Here is a 14,120-nt window from a genome sequence, read left to right as displayed (position 1 = left end):
ATATTCCAAGGTTTCAGAGTCCGTATTGGATGGCTTGGATGCAGACATCGCTCAGAGCTCCCAGTATGATTTTCCCGAGTTCAGTTTTGCAGTGTTTTAGTGCTTTACTACTTCCAGTGGGCCTTTGAATGCTCTGCTAAGTAGAGACGTGACATAATTACTAATGCGACCGAGTGTGCTGGCTGTTCCTGGTTCGTAATGATTACAGTGAGAAATCAATATAAACATAACTGCTTCGATTTCGAGGTTCAGTTGAAGCTTTCAAAGAAACTATCAAAGACCTCAGAACAACCGAAGACACATTTGGTCATCTCCGTATTGGTGAAGATTAAAGAGTCCCGCAAGTGTCAAGCTTGCACAAACACACACGAGAGAGAAACTCAGGACAGAATTTAAAGAAAGGGAGATGCAGACTATTTGAAGGCACTTTGCTAACCCAATGGCATGCTTATGAATCGTGCATAGGACACACGTAGCAGAGGATGGTTTCAATCCATCGACCTCTGGGTTATGGGCCCAGCACGCTTCCGCTGCGCCACTCTGCTGACAGCCTCTCTGCGTGTGGCGCACAACTGCTCTTTTTATTTCCTACATAAGTGATGAAAGAGTTGAAAGTTTCAACGACAAACGCAGACGTCACTTTGAGCGCTTGGTGTTGTAGCACAAATCATCACATGCTGCTCTACACTGGATTATAAAAGCCGACACATTTTCCAAACATTTTAATGCTGGAGTCACACTGTAGTATTAATAACAGTGCGATACTCGAGGAGCGTAGTGGGATCGCGGTGGCTCATCAGACCGCCCCGGGACAGGGGGCCCGCGTCAGGATGGCCGAGCGGTCTAAGGCGCTGCGTTCAGGTCGCAGTCTCCCCTGGAGGCGTGGGTTCGAATCCCACTCCTGACAAAAAGCTTGCTCAGTGCCATCTCCAGTCGGGTGCAAATGGGTGAAGCAGCCTGACGCAGGGAACGTGCGTCGATAGGCGTAGGTGTATCCCCTGCCTCTTCCGATTTAGCTCGTGCTCCATAGGATGGAAGCGGATGCTCTGGCTTTTTCACTCGAATATAACCTGATCACAACAGAAGGCCGTGCAGCCCAGTGCTGGTTTAAGAATGCCTCGTGTCTTCAGGCCCCTATTCCTTCAGGTTACCCCTTTGGAATAGTCGTCCGAAAAAGACGGGAAAGGAAAAGCATGTAAGCTCCCACACACTGCGTTAGCATTAGCGGTTGGAATCTGATGGGAGAAAAGCAACCTGGCTCGCCGTCAAGCAATCCATCCCTGGTCTCCCACGTGACAGGCGGGGATACGCACCACTATACTAACGAGGAGCGCTTGCTTGGCGCTTGAAGACACTTCCTCTTGCGGCTACTACTGTTTCCGGTTTCGTCTTTTCTTTTCATTCCTCCCAGAGGAGCGCATGAAAACGTTTCCATCTGCGCCATCCTCACCCCTCCAATGCTATGGTCCCTGCTCCTCCTGGTGCACTGCAAACACTCATTCAGCCGGTTCTTTCAGTTTGAATAATTAGGTCTTCAAAGGCTGGAAGTAGGGCGCAAAAGACATGCCAATGCCAAAAGCGTGGCTGTGTGCTTCCAGCTGTGAAATGTCACTGGTGGATGTTGAAGACATTACTTCCAAGGCAGCAGGTCCAAGCGATTTAGCGTTTGTACAAGAAGCAGGAAGAGAGAAACGGCACTCCGCCTTTTTCTGGGCAGGCCGAAGCGACAGGAGAAGGGCGCCGTAGTGGGCAGGATTCGAGCCGACGCGGGGAGACCCCAATGGCTTTCTAGCCCATCGCCTTAACCGCTCGGCCACGACTACAGGGAGCGCCGCCGCCGCCGGCTTGCGATCATTTAACACGGAGGGCGAGGCAGCGGCGGTAACCTTTTTCGATGTCGCTCTCCGTTTCCCCCCAAAAAAAAGCCAAATGACATGCTAGCACTCGGACACCCTTCAGAAGACTGAAGGGTGGCTTAAAGCTGGAAGGATTAGGTCTCCCCGTTCCGACGCGACAATCGAACTTCCTTAGGCAGAGAGAAAGCAACATCGAGGAGCGTCAACAAGACTTTAGAAGCTGCGCCACACGCCGCTTTCAGTCGCAGACACAGCAGTTTTAAAGGCAGGAATCGCCTTTGCGAACGCCATGAGAAACAGAACGCAAGCTCAGGTCCTGCGGTTTAACAAACAGCCACGGCTTTCATGCGACTGGACATTTCTTTTCTGGAGCGAATTCACTTTCAACTTCAAGAAATTCACACAACTTGCGAAATACGAAATACAAATCTGGCTCATCGCTGCACAAGAAATACCGCCGGCTGGCAAGAAAATGACAACGGTGTTTTTCCTTAACGAAAAACTTCCCATGGAGAAAAACAACGGCTGTGCGTCTCTGTCGGCTTGATTCAGTTTAATGCAAGTATTCATTCTCCTCCTGGAAAATACAGCTTGCGAAAGATGAAATACAATTCTTGGCTTTTCTGGGTGAGTGCAGAAGAAATCCTGCCGGCTGGCAGAAGAATTCCAGCCTTTTTTACTCTTTAACCAGAAACTTGCGAATGATACAAAGCAAGCGGGGTGCGTTTCTGTGCAGCTGTTAACTGAACAGCTGCTGCTTCAAGCCCACCCAGGGCTCATTCCGATTTCAACATCATGCCCCCTGAAGGTAGACTGGATTTCTTTGCGAAGCATTCACCTTTTGGACGTTTCAGGAAAGGTGCGTGTCGATGCCAGACTTGAAAAGCTTTCCATACAAAGAAACAACATAGTGCTTTTGATTGATGGGAAACGGCAAGAGCGGTTTGAGCAGCTCCGGCCTCTCAACCGCTTTACAATGTGATCGGCACCTCGGTAGCCAGTTTAGAAGGCTGAAAAGGATGCTGGAAGCACAGCGACGTTCTAAAACCAGCGCTTGAAAAGCATCTGCATACATAAAATGTCCATTTCCCCAAAGCTGAATCTGCATCTTCAGAAGATTGTCAGCTATACGTTTTCGTTCTTTGTTTCCTTTTTTTACGACAAGCTTTCGAGAAATGAACTGTCTATTGTGATGAAGGCTGCATTAGAAATTGTGCATCTAGCTTAGTTCAATGAAATCGGGAGGTGCACCTGTCTCAAGCGGATGGCTCTTTGCAGGCACACTACGGAAACCTGCGGGCGCAAGTTGGGAGAAGTGACTCTTGCAGAGTGTTGAGCTTCGAGAAGAGGGCTCCGCTCAGGAAGATATTTCCACATGTTGAAGAGTCGCTTTTCGCCCTTTCTTTCCCACATTTTTCCAGTGCGGTTATTGATCGCGTTCAAAATGTTTTCCCAACGTACGTGTTACCTGCAAAATCACAGTGAAACTGTTATGCCCAAAAGATTCCTAATAGTTATTGTATTAGAATAGCTCTCCAATTTCTTAGCCTTCGTACACGCAATGTTTAAGGAAACGCTAGAGTAAATGAAACTGTAAATAGACAGGAGCTCTTCTTAGTTTTCATACAAGTTATGATGGCTGCAGCTCCTATCTGCGTCCGGGTGACCGGAGCCAAGGGATTATCTGCGGAACCCTTGATTTATCTCTCGGGCAAGGAGCTAGATACGCCCTTTTCATCTCGGTTTGATCACACCTGTGCATTAAAACGCAGTGCTCGGTACCATCGAGGTGTAAGAGGTTCAAGGATGAGCGGGAAACTTTGTTAATAAGGAGACGGGCACCGCCCAACGTGGGGCTCGAACCCACGACCCTGAGATTAAGAGTCTCATGCTCTACCGACTGAGCTAGCCGGGCGCCGGTGGAGCTGGTGGTTAACTTGTCCCTGTTGACGGCAATTTGACAAGGTATACTTCCTGGCTTTTCATCATGTGCTGACCGGATTCGAGAGTAGCACACCCTGTTCTTTGTTGATTACTGTACCTCCAGCAGCGCAAATGTCAGTAATCATTGAAATGTACGACCTACAATCTCCTCAGCATGCCCGCGTGGACTCCTCAGTGATCATCCTTCTACGTTCTGCTGTAGTTTTCATGCAAGTGAAAACCGTGCTCCAAATAACAGCGGCACAGTTGTATCCTGCGGTAAGCATTCTTCTAATTCCATCGTTTTGCTCCAGGTAAAAGGTAGCGCATCATAGTGTTGATATTCCAAGGTTTCAGAGTCCGTATTGGATGGCTTGGATGCAGACATCGCTCAGAGCTCCCAGTATGATTTTCCCGAGTTCAGTTTTGCAGTGTTTTAGTGCTTTACTACTTCCAGTGGGCCTTTGAATGCTCTGCTAAGTAGAGACGTGACATAATTACTAATGCGACCGAGTGTGCTGGCTGTTCCTGGTTCGTAATGATTACAGTGAGAAATCAATATAAACATAACTGCTTCGATTTCGAGGTTCAGTTGAAGCTTTCAAAGAAACTATCAAAGACCTCAGAACAACCGAAGACACATTTGGTCATCTCCGTATTGGTGAAGATTAAAGAGTCCCGCAAGTGTCAAGCTTGCACAAACACACACGAGAGAGAAACTCAGGACAGAATTTAAAGAAAGGGAGATGCAGACTATTTGAAGGCACTTTGCTAACCCAATGGCATGCTTATGAATCGTGCATAGGACACACGTAGCAGAGGATGGTTTCGATCCATCGACCTCTGGGTTATGGGCCCAGCACGCTTCCGCTGCGCCACTCTGCTGACGGCCTCTCTGCGTGTGGTGCACAACTGCTCTTTTTATTTCCTACATAAGTGATGAAAGAGTTGAAAGTTTCAACGACAAACGCAGACGTCACTTTGAGCGCTTGGTGTTGTAGCACAAATCATCACATGCTGCTCTACACTGGATTATAAAAGCCGACACATTTTCCAAACATTTTAATGCTGGAGTCACACTGTAGTATTAATAACAGTGCGATACTCGAGGAGCGTAGTGGGATCGCGGTGGCTCATCAGACCGCCCCGGGACAGGGGGCCCGCGTCAGGATGGCCGAGCGGTCTAAGGCGCTGCGTTCAGGTCGCAGTCTCCCCTGGAGGCGTGGGTTCGAATCCCACTCCTGACAAAAAGCTTGCTCAGTGCCGTCTCCAGTCGGGTGCAAATGGGTGAAGCAGCCTGACGCAGGGAACGTGCGCCGATAGGCGTAGGTGTATCCCCTGCCTCTTCCGATTTAGCTCGTGCTCCATAGGATGGAAGCGGATGCTCTGGCTTTTTGACTCGAATATAACCTGATCACAACAGAAGGCCGTGCAGCCCAGTGCTGGTTTAAGAATGCCTCGTGTCTTCAGGCCCCTATTCCTTCAGGTTACCCCTTTGGAATAGTCGTCCGAAAAAGACGGGAAAGGAAAAGCATGTAAGCTCCCACTCACTGCGTTAGCATTAGCGGTTGGAATCTGATGGGAGAAAAGCAACCTGGCTCGCCGTCAAGCAATCCATCCCTGGTCTCCCACGTGACAGGCGGGGATACGCACCACTATACTAACGAGGAGCGCTTGCTTGGCGCTTGAAGACACTTCCTCTTGCGGCTACTACTGTTTCCGGTTTCGTCTTTTCTTTTCATTCCTCCCAGAGGAGCGCATGAAAACGTTTCCATCTGCGCCATCCTCACCCCTCCAATGCTATGGTCCCTGCTCCTCCTGGTGCACTGCAAACACTCATTCAGCCGGTTCTTTCAGTTTGAATAATTAGGTCTTCAAAGGCTGGAAGTAGGGCGCAAAAGACATGCCAATGCCAAAAGCGTGGCTGTGTGCTTCCAGCTGTGAAATGTCACTGGTGGATGTTGAAGACATTACTTCCAAGGCAGCAGGTCCAAGCGATTTAGCGTTTGTACAAGAAGCAGGAAGAGAGAAACGGCACTCCGCCTTTTTCTGGGCAGGCCGAAGCGACAGGAGAAGGGCGCCGTAGTGGGCAGGATTCGAGCCGACGCGGGGAGACCCCAATGGCTTTCTAGCCCATCGCCTTAACCGCTCGGCCACGACTACAGGGAGCGCCGCCGTCGCCGGCTTGCGATTATTTAACACGGAGGGCGAGGCAGCGGCGGTAACCTTTTTCGATGTCGCTCTCCGTTTCCCCCCCAAAAAAAGCCAAATGACATGCTAGCACTCCGACACCCTTCAGAAGACTGAAGGGTGGCTTAAAGCTGGAAGGATTAGGTCTCCCCGTTCCGACGCGACAATCGAACTTCCTTAGGCAGAGAGAAAGCAACATCGAGGAGCGTCAACAAGACTTTAGAAGCTGCGCCACACGCCGCTTTCAGTCGCAGACACAGCAGTTTTAAAGGCAGGAATCGCCTTTGCGAACGCCATGAGAAACAGAACGCAAGCTCAGGTCCTGCGGTTTAACAAACAGCCACGGCTTTCATGCGACTGGACATTTCTTTTCTGGAGCGAATTCACTTTCAACTTCAAGAAATTCACACAACTTGCGAAATACGAAATACAAATCTGGCTCATCGCTGCACAAGAAATACCGCCGGCTGGCAAGAAAATGACAACGGTGTTTTTCCTTAACGAAAAACTTCCCATGGAGAAAAACAACGGCTGTGCGTCTCTGTCGGCTTGATTCAGTTTAATGCAAGTATTCATTCTCCTCCTGGAAAATACAGCTTGCGAAAGATGAAATACAATTCTTGGCTTTTCTGGGTGAGTGCAGAAGAAATCCTGCCGGCTGGCAGAAGAATTCCAGCCTTTTTTACTCTTTAACCAGAAACTTGCGAATGATACAAAGCAAGCGGGGTGCGTTTCTGTGCAGCTGTTAACTGAACAGCTGCTGCTTCAAGCCCACCCAGGGCTCATTCCGATTTCAACATCATGCCCCCTGAAGGTAGACTGGATTTCTTTGCGAAGCATTCACCTTTTGGACGTTTCAGGAAAGGTGCGTGTCGATGCCAGACTTGAAAAGCTTTCCATACAAAGAAACAACATAGTGCTTTTGATTGATGGGAAACGGCAAGAGCGGTTTGAGCAGCTCCGGCCTCTCAACCGCTTTACAATGTGATCGGCACCTCGGTAGCCAGTTTAGAAGGCTGAAAAGGATGCTGGAAGCACAGCGACGTTCTAAAACCAGCGCTTGAAAAGCATCTGCATACATAAAATGTCCATTTCCCCAAAGCTGAATCTGCATCTTCAGAAGATTGTCAGCTATACGTTTTCGTTCTTTGTTTCCTTTTTTTACGACAAGCTTTCGAGAAATGAACTGTCTATTGTGATGAAGGCTGCATTAGAAATTGTGCATCTAGCTTAGTTCAATGAAATCGGGAGGTGCACCTGTCTCAAGCGGATGGCTCTTTGCAGGCACACTACGGAAACCTGCGGGCGCAAGTTGGGAGAAGTGACTCTTGCAGAGTGTTGAGCTTCGAGAAGAGGGCTCCGCTCAGGAAGATATTTCCACATGTTGAAGAGTCGCTTTTCGCCCTTTCTTTCCCACATTTTTCCAGTGCGGTTATTGATCGCGTTCAAAATGTTTTCCCAACGTACGTGTTACCTGCAAAATCACAGTGAAACTGTTATGCCCAAAAGATTCCTAATAGTTATTGTATTAGAATAGCTCTCCAATTTCTTAGCCTTCGTACACGCAATGTTTAAGGAAACGCTAGAGTAAATGAAACTGTAAATAGACAGGAGCTCTTCTTAGTTTTCATACAAGTTATGATGGCTGCAGCTCCTATCTGCGTCCGGGTGACCGGAGCCAAGGGATTATCTGCGGAACCCTTGATTTATCTCTCGGGCAAGGAGCTAGATACGCCCTTTTCATCTCGGTTTGATCACACCTGTGCATTAAAACGCAGTGCTCGGTACCATCGAGGTGTAAGAGGTTCAAGGATGAGCGGGAAACTTTGTTAATAAGGAGACGGGCACCGCCCAACGTGGGGCTCGAACCCACGACCCTGAGATTAAGAGTCTCATGCTCTACCGACTGAGCTAGCCGGGCGCCGGTGGAGCTGGTGGTTAACTTGTCCCTGTTGACGGCAATTTGACAAGGTATACTTCCTGGCTTTTCATCATGTGCTGACCGGATTCGAGAGTAGCACACCCTGTTCTTTGTTGATTACTGTACCTCCAGCAGCGCAAATGTCAGTAATCATTGAAATGTACGACCTACAATCTCCTCAGCATGCCCGCGTGGACTCCTCAGTGATCATCCTTCTACGTTCTGCTGTAGTTTTCATGCAAGTGAAAACCGTGCTCCAAATAACAGCGGCACAGTTGTATCCTGCGGTAAGCATTCTTCTAATTCCATCGTTTTGCTCCAGGTAAAAGGTAGCGCATCATAGTGTTGATATTCCAAGGTTTCAGAGTCCGTATTGGATGGCTTGGATGCAGACATCGCTCAGAGCTCCCAGTATGATTTTCCCGAGTTCAGTTTTGCAGTGTTTTAGTGCTTTACTACTTCCAGTGGGCCTTTGAATGCTCTGCTAAGTAGAGACGTGACATAATTACTAATGCGACCGAGTGTGCTGGCTGTTCCTGGTTCGTAATGATTACAGTGAGAAATCAATATAAACATAACTGCTTCGATTTCGAGGTTCAGTTGAAGCTTTCAAAGAAACTATCAAAGACCTCAGAACAACCGAAGACACATTTGGTCATCTCCGTATTGGTGAAGATTAAAGAGTCCCGCAAGTGTCAAGCTTGCACAAACACACACGAGAGAGAAACTCAGGACAGAATTTAAAGAAAGGGAGATGCAGACTATTTGAAGGCACTTTGCTAACCCAATGGCATGCTTATGAATCGTGCATAGGACACACGTAGCAGAGGATGGTTTCGATCCATCGACCTCTGGGTTATGGGCCCAGCACGCTTCCGCTGCGCCACTCTGCTGACGGCCTCTCTGCGTGTGGTGCACAACTGCTCTTTTTATTTCCTACATAAGTGATGAAAGAGTTGAAAGTTTCAACGACAAACGCAGACGTCACTTTGAGCGCTTGGTGTTGTAGCACAAATCATCACATGCTGCTCTACACTGGATTATAAAAGCCGACACATTTTCCAAACATTTTAATGCTGGAGTCACACTGTAGTATTAATAACAGTGCGATACTCGAGGAGCGTAGTGGGATCGCGGTGGCTCATCAGACCGCCCCGGGACAGGGGGCCCGCGTCAGGATGGCCGAGCGGTCTAAGGCGCTGCGTTCAGGTCGCAGTCTCCCCTGGAGGCGTGGGTTCGAATCCCACTCCTGACAAAAAGCTTGCTCAGTGCCGTCTCCAGTCGGGTGCAAATGGGTGAAGCAGCCTGACGCAGGGAACGTGCGCCGATAGGCGTAGGTGTATCCCCTGCCTCTTCCGATTTAGCTCGTGCTCCATAGGATGGAAGCGGATGCTCTGGCTTTTTGACTCGAATATAACCTGATCACAACAGAAGGCCGTGCAGCCCAGTGCTGGTTTAAGAATGCCTCGTGTCTTCAGGCCCCTATTCCTTCAGGTTACCCCTTTGGAATAGTCGTCCGAAAAAGACGGGAAAGGAAAAGCATGTAAGCTCCCACTCACTGCGTTAGCATTAGCGGTTGGAATCTGATGGGAGAAAAGCAACCTGGCTCGCCGTCAAGCAATCCATCCCTGGTCTCCCACGTGACAGGCGGGGATACGCACCACTATACTAACGAGGAGCGCTTGCTTGGCGCTTGAAGACACTTCCTCTTGCGGCTACTACTGTTTCCGGTTTCGTCTTTTCTTTTCATTCCTCCCAGAGGAGCGCATGAAAACGTTTCCATCTGCGCCATCCTCACCCCTCCAATGCTATGGTCCCTGCTCCTCCTGGTGCACTGCAAACACTCATTCAGCCGGTTCTTTCAGTTTGAATAATTAGGTCTTCAAAGGCTGGAAGTAGGGCGCAAAAGACATGCCAATGCCAAAAGCGTGGCTGTGTGCTTCCAGCTGTGAAATGTCACTGGTGGATGTTGAAGACATTACTTCCAAGGCAGCAGGTCCAAGCGATTTAGCGTTTGTACAAGAAGCAGGAAGAGAGAAACGGCACTCCGCCTTTTTCTGGGCAGGCCGAAGCGACAGGAGAAGGGCGCCGTAGTGGGCAGGATTCGAGCCGACGCGGGGAGACCCCAATGGCTTTCTAGCCCATCGCCTTAACCGCTCGGCCACGACTACAGGGAGCGCCGCCGTCGCCGGCTTGCGATTATTTAACACGGAGGGCGAGGCAGCGGCGGTAACCTTTTTCGATGTCGCTCTCCGTTTCCCCCCCAAAAAAAGCCAAATGACATGCTAGCACTCCGACACCCTTCAGAAGACTGAAGGGTGGCTTAAAGCTGGAAGGATTAGGTCTCCCCGTTCCGACGCGACAATCGAGCTTCCTTAGGCAGAGAGAAAGCAACATCGAGGAGCGTCAACAAGACTTTAGAAGCTGCGCCACACGCCACTTTCAGTCGCAGTCACAGCAGTTTTAAAGGCAGGAATCGCCTTTGCGAACGCCATGAGAAACAGAACGCAAGCTCAGGTCCTGCGGTTTAACAAACAGCCACGGCTTTCATGCGACTGGACATTTCTTTTCTGGAGCGAATTCACTTTCAACTTCAAGAAATTCACACAACTTGCGAAATACGAAATACAAATCTGGCTCATCGCTGCACAAGAAATACCGCCGGCTGGCAAGAAAATGACAACGGTGTTTTTCCTTAACGAAAAACTTCCCATGGAGAAAAACAACGGCTGTGCGTCTCTGTCGGCTTGATTCAGTTTAATGCAAGTATTCATTCTCCTCCTTGAAAATACAGCTTGCGAAAGATGAAATACAATTCTTGGCTTTTCTGGGTGAGTGCAGAAGAAATCCTGCCGGCTGGCAGAAGAATTCCAGCCTTTTTTACTCTTTAACCAGAAACTTGCGAATGATACAAAGCAAGCGGGGTGCGTTTCTGTGCAGCTGTTAACTGAACAGCTGCTGCTTCAAGCCCACCCAGGGCTCATTCCGATTTCAACATCATGCCCCCTGAAGGTAGACTGGATTTCTTTGCGAAGCATTCACCTTTTGGACGTTTCAGGAAAGGTGCGTGTCGATGCCAGACTTGAAAAGCTTTCCATACAAAGAAACAACATAGTGCTTTTGATTGATGGGAAACGGCAAGAGCGGTTTGAGCAGCTCCGGCCTCTCAACCGCTTTACAATGTGATCGGCACCTCGGTAGCCAGTTTAGAAGGCTGAAAAGGATGCTGGAAGCACAGCGACGTTCTAAAACCAGCGCTTGAAAAGCATCTGCATACATAAAATGTCCATTTCCCCAAAGCTGAATCTGCATCTTCAGAAGATTGTCAGCTATACGTTTTCGTTCTTTGTTTCCTTTTTTTACGACAAGCTTTCGAGAAATGAACTGTCTATTGTGATGAAGGCTGCATTAGAAATTGTGCATCTAGCTTAGTTCAATGAAATCGGGAGGTGCACCTGTCTCAAGCGGATGGCTCTTTGCAGGCACACTACGGAAACCTGCGGGCGCAAGTTGGGAGAAGTGACTCTTGCAGAGTGTTGAGCTTCGAGAAGAGGGCTCCGCTCAGGAAGATATTTCCACATGTTGAAGAGTCGCTTTTCGCCCTTTCTTTCCCACATTTTTCCAGTGCGGTTATTGATCGCGTTCAAAATGTTTTCCCAACGTACGTGTTACCTGCAAAATCACAGTGAAACTGTTATGCCGAAAAGATTCCTAATAGTTATTGTATTAGAATAGCTCTCCAATTTCTTAGCCTTCGTACACGCAATGTTTAAGGAAACGCTAGAGTAAATGAAACTGTAAATAGACAGGAGCTCTTCTTAGTTTTCATACAAGTTATGATGGCTGCAGCTCCTATCTGCGTCCGGGTGACCGGAGCCAAGGGATTATCTGCGGAACCCTTGATTTATCTCTCGGGCAAGGAGCTAGATACGCCCTTTTCATCTCGGTTTGATCACACCTGTGCATTAAAACGCAGTGCTCGGTACCATCGAGGTGTAAGAGGTTCAAGGATGAGCGGGAAACTTTGTTAATAAGGAGACGGGCACCGCCCAACGTGGGGCTCGAACCCACGACCCTGAGATTAAGAGTCTCATGCTCTACCGACTGAGCTAGCCGGGCGCCGGTGGAGCTGGTGGTTAACTTGTCCCTGTTGACGGCAATTTGACAAGGTATACTTCCTGGCTTTTCATCATGTGCTGACCGGATTCGAGAGTAGCACACCCTGTTCTTTGTTGATTACTGTACCTCCAGCAGCCCAAATGTCAGTAATCATTGAAATGTACGACCTACAATCTCCTCAGCATGCCCGCGTGGACTCCTCAGTGATCATCCTTCTACGTTCTGCTGTAGTTTTCATGCAAGTGAAAACCGTGCTCCAAATAACAGCGGCACAGTTGTATCCTGCGGTAAGCATTCTTCTAATTCCATCGTTTTGCTCCAGGTAAAAGGTAGCGCATCATAGTGTTGATATTCCAAGGTTTCAGAGTCCGTATTGTATGGCTTGTATGCAGACATCACTCAGAGCTCCCAGTATGATTTTCCCGAGTTCAGTTTTGCAGTGTTTTAGTGCTTTACTACTTCCAGTGGGCCTTTGAATGCTCTGCTAAGTAGAGACGTGACATAATTACTAATGCGACCGAGTGTGCTGGCTGTTCCTGGTTCGTAATGATTACAGTGAGAAATCAATATAAACATAACTGCTTCGATTTCGAGGTTCAGTTGAAGCTTTCAAAGAAACTATCAAAGACCTCAGAACAACCGAAGACACATTTGGTCATCTCCGTATTGGTGAAGATTAAAGAGTCCCGCAAGTGTCAAGCTTGCACAAACACACACGAGAGAGAAACTCAGGACAGAATTTAAAGAAAGGGAGATGCAGACTATTTGAAGGCACTTTGCTAACCCAATGGCATGCTTATGAATCGTGCATAGGACACACGTAGCAGAGGATGGTTTCGATCCATCGACCTCTGGGTTATGGGCCCAGCACGCTTCCGCTGCGCCACTCTGCTGACGGCCTCTTTGCGTGTGGCGCACAACTGCTCTTTTTATTTCCTACATAAGTGATGAAAGAGTTGAAAGTTTCAACGACAAACGCAGACGTCACTTTGAGCGCTTGGTGTTGTAGCACAAATCATCACATGCTGCTCTACACTGGATTATAAAAGCCGACACATTTTCCAAACATTTTAATGCTGGAGTCACACTGTAGTATTAATAACAGTGCGATACTCGAGGAGCGTAGTGGGATCGCGGTGGCTCATCAGACCGCCCCGGGACAGGGGGCCCGCGTCAGGATGGCCGAGCGGTCTAAGGCGCTGCGTTCAGGTCGCAGTCTCCCCTGGAGGCGTGGGTTCGAATCCCACTCCTGACAAAAAGCTTGCTCAGTGCCGTCTCCAGTCGGGTGCAAATGGGTGAAGCAGCCTGACGCAGGGAACGTGCGCCGATAGGCGTAGGTGTATCCCCTGCCTCTTCCGATTTAGCTCGTGCTCCATAGGATGGAAGCGGATGCTCTGGCTTTTTGACTCGAATATAACCTGATCACAACAGAAGGCCGTGCAGCCCAGTGCTGGTTTAAGAATGCCTCATGTCTTCAGGCCCCTATTCCTTCAGGTTACCCCTTTGGAATAGTCGTCCGAAAAAGACGGGAAAGGAAAAGCATGTAAGCTCCCACTCACTGCGTTAGCATTAGCGGTTGGAATCTGATGGGAGAAAAGCAACCTGGCTCGCCGTCAAGCAATCCATCCCTGGTCTCCCACGTGACAGGCGGGGATACGCACCACTATACTAACGAGGAGCGCTTGCTTGGCGCTTAAGACACTTCCTCTTGCGGCTACTACTGTTTCCGGTTTCGTCTTTTCTTTTCATTCCTCCCAGAGGAGCGCATGAAAACGTTTCCATCTGCGCCATCCTCACCCCTCCAATGCTATGGTCCCTGCTCCTCCTGGTGCACTGCAAACACTCATTCAGCCGGTTCTTTCAGTTTGAAGAATTAGGTCTTCAAAGGCTGGAAGTAGGGCGCAAAAGACATGCCAATGCCAAAAGCGTGGCTGTGTGCTTCCAGCTGTGAAATGTCACTGGTGGATGTTGAAGACATTACTTCCAAGGCAGCAGGTCCAAGCGATTTAGCGTTTGTACAAGAAGCAGGAAGAGAGAAACGGCACTCCGCCTTTTTCTGGGCAGGCCGAAGCGACAGGAGAAGGGCGCCGTAGTGGGCAGGATTCGAGCCG

At 49.0% G+C, this 14,120-nt stretch overlaps 7 non-coding genes across 7 annotated transcripts; 4 read left to right on the top strand and 3 right to left on the bottom strand.

The window, feature by feature from the left end:
- Positions 1-824: 824 nt before the first annotated feature.
- trnal-cag (transfer RNA leucine (anticodon CAG)) lies at positions 825-907 on the top strand. Its single transcript has one exon. It is a non-coding gene; the product is annotated as a tRNA-Leu (tRNA).
- Positions 908-3,698: 2,791 nt separating this feature from the next.
- On the bottom strand, positions 3,699-3,771 carry trnak-cuu (transfer RNA lysine (anticodon CUU)). Its single transcript has one exon. It is a non-coding gene; the product is annotated as a tRNA-Lys (tRNA).
- A 1,172-nt stretch (positions 3,772-4,943) lies between these two features.
- On the top strand, positions 4,944-5,026 carry trnal-cag (transfer RNA leucine (anticodon CAG)). The gene has a single exon. It is a non-coding gene; the product is annotated as a tRNA-Leu (tRNA).
- Positions 5,027-7,817: 2,791 nt separating this feature from the next.
- trnak-cuu (transfer RNA lysine (anticodon CUU)) lies at positions 7,818-7,890 on the bottom strand. The gene has a single exon. It is a non-coding gene; the product is annotated as a tRNA-Lys (tRNA).
- A 1,172-nt stretch (positions 7,891-9,062) lies between these two features.
- trnal-cag (transfer RNA leucine (anticodon CAG)) lies at positions 9,063-9,145 on the top strand. The gene has a single exon. It is a non-coding gene; the product is annotated as a tRNA-Leu (tRNA).
- Positions 9,146-11,936: 2,791 nt separating this feature from the next.
- On the bottom strand, positions 11,937-12,009 carry trnak-cuu (transfer RNA lysine (anticodon CUU)). Its single transcript has one exon. It is a non-coding gene; the product is annotated as a tRNA-Lys (tRNA).
- A 1,172-nt stretch (positions 12,010-13,181) lies between these two features.
- Positions 13,182-13,264, top strand: trnal-cag (transfer RNA leucine (anticodon CAG)). Its single transcript has one exon. It is a non-coding gene; the product is annotated as a tRNA-Leu (tRNA).
- Positions 13,265-14,120: the final 856 nt, after the last annotated feature.

The sequence above is a fragment of the Lepisosteus platostomus genome, chromosome 26 (assembly GCF_059453375.1).
Source record: "Lepisosteus platostomus isolate fLepPlt1 chromosome 26, fLepPlt1.hap1, whole genome shotgun sequence".
Classification (NCBI taxonomy): Eukaryota; Metazoa; Chordata; class Actinopteri; order Semionotiformes; family Lepisosteidae; genus Lepisosteus; species Lepisosteus platostomus.
This window is presented reverse-complemented; position numbering and strand designations above follow the sequence as displayed.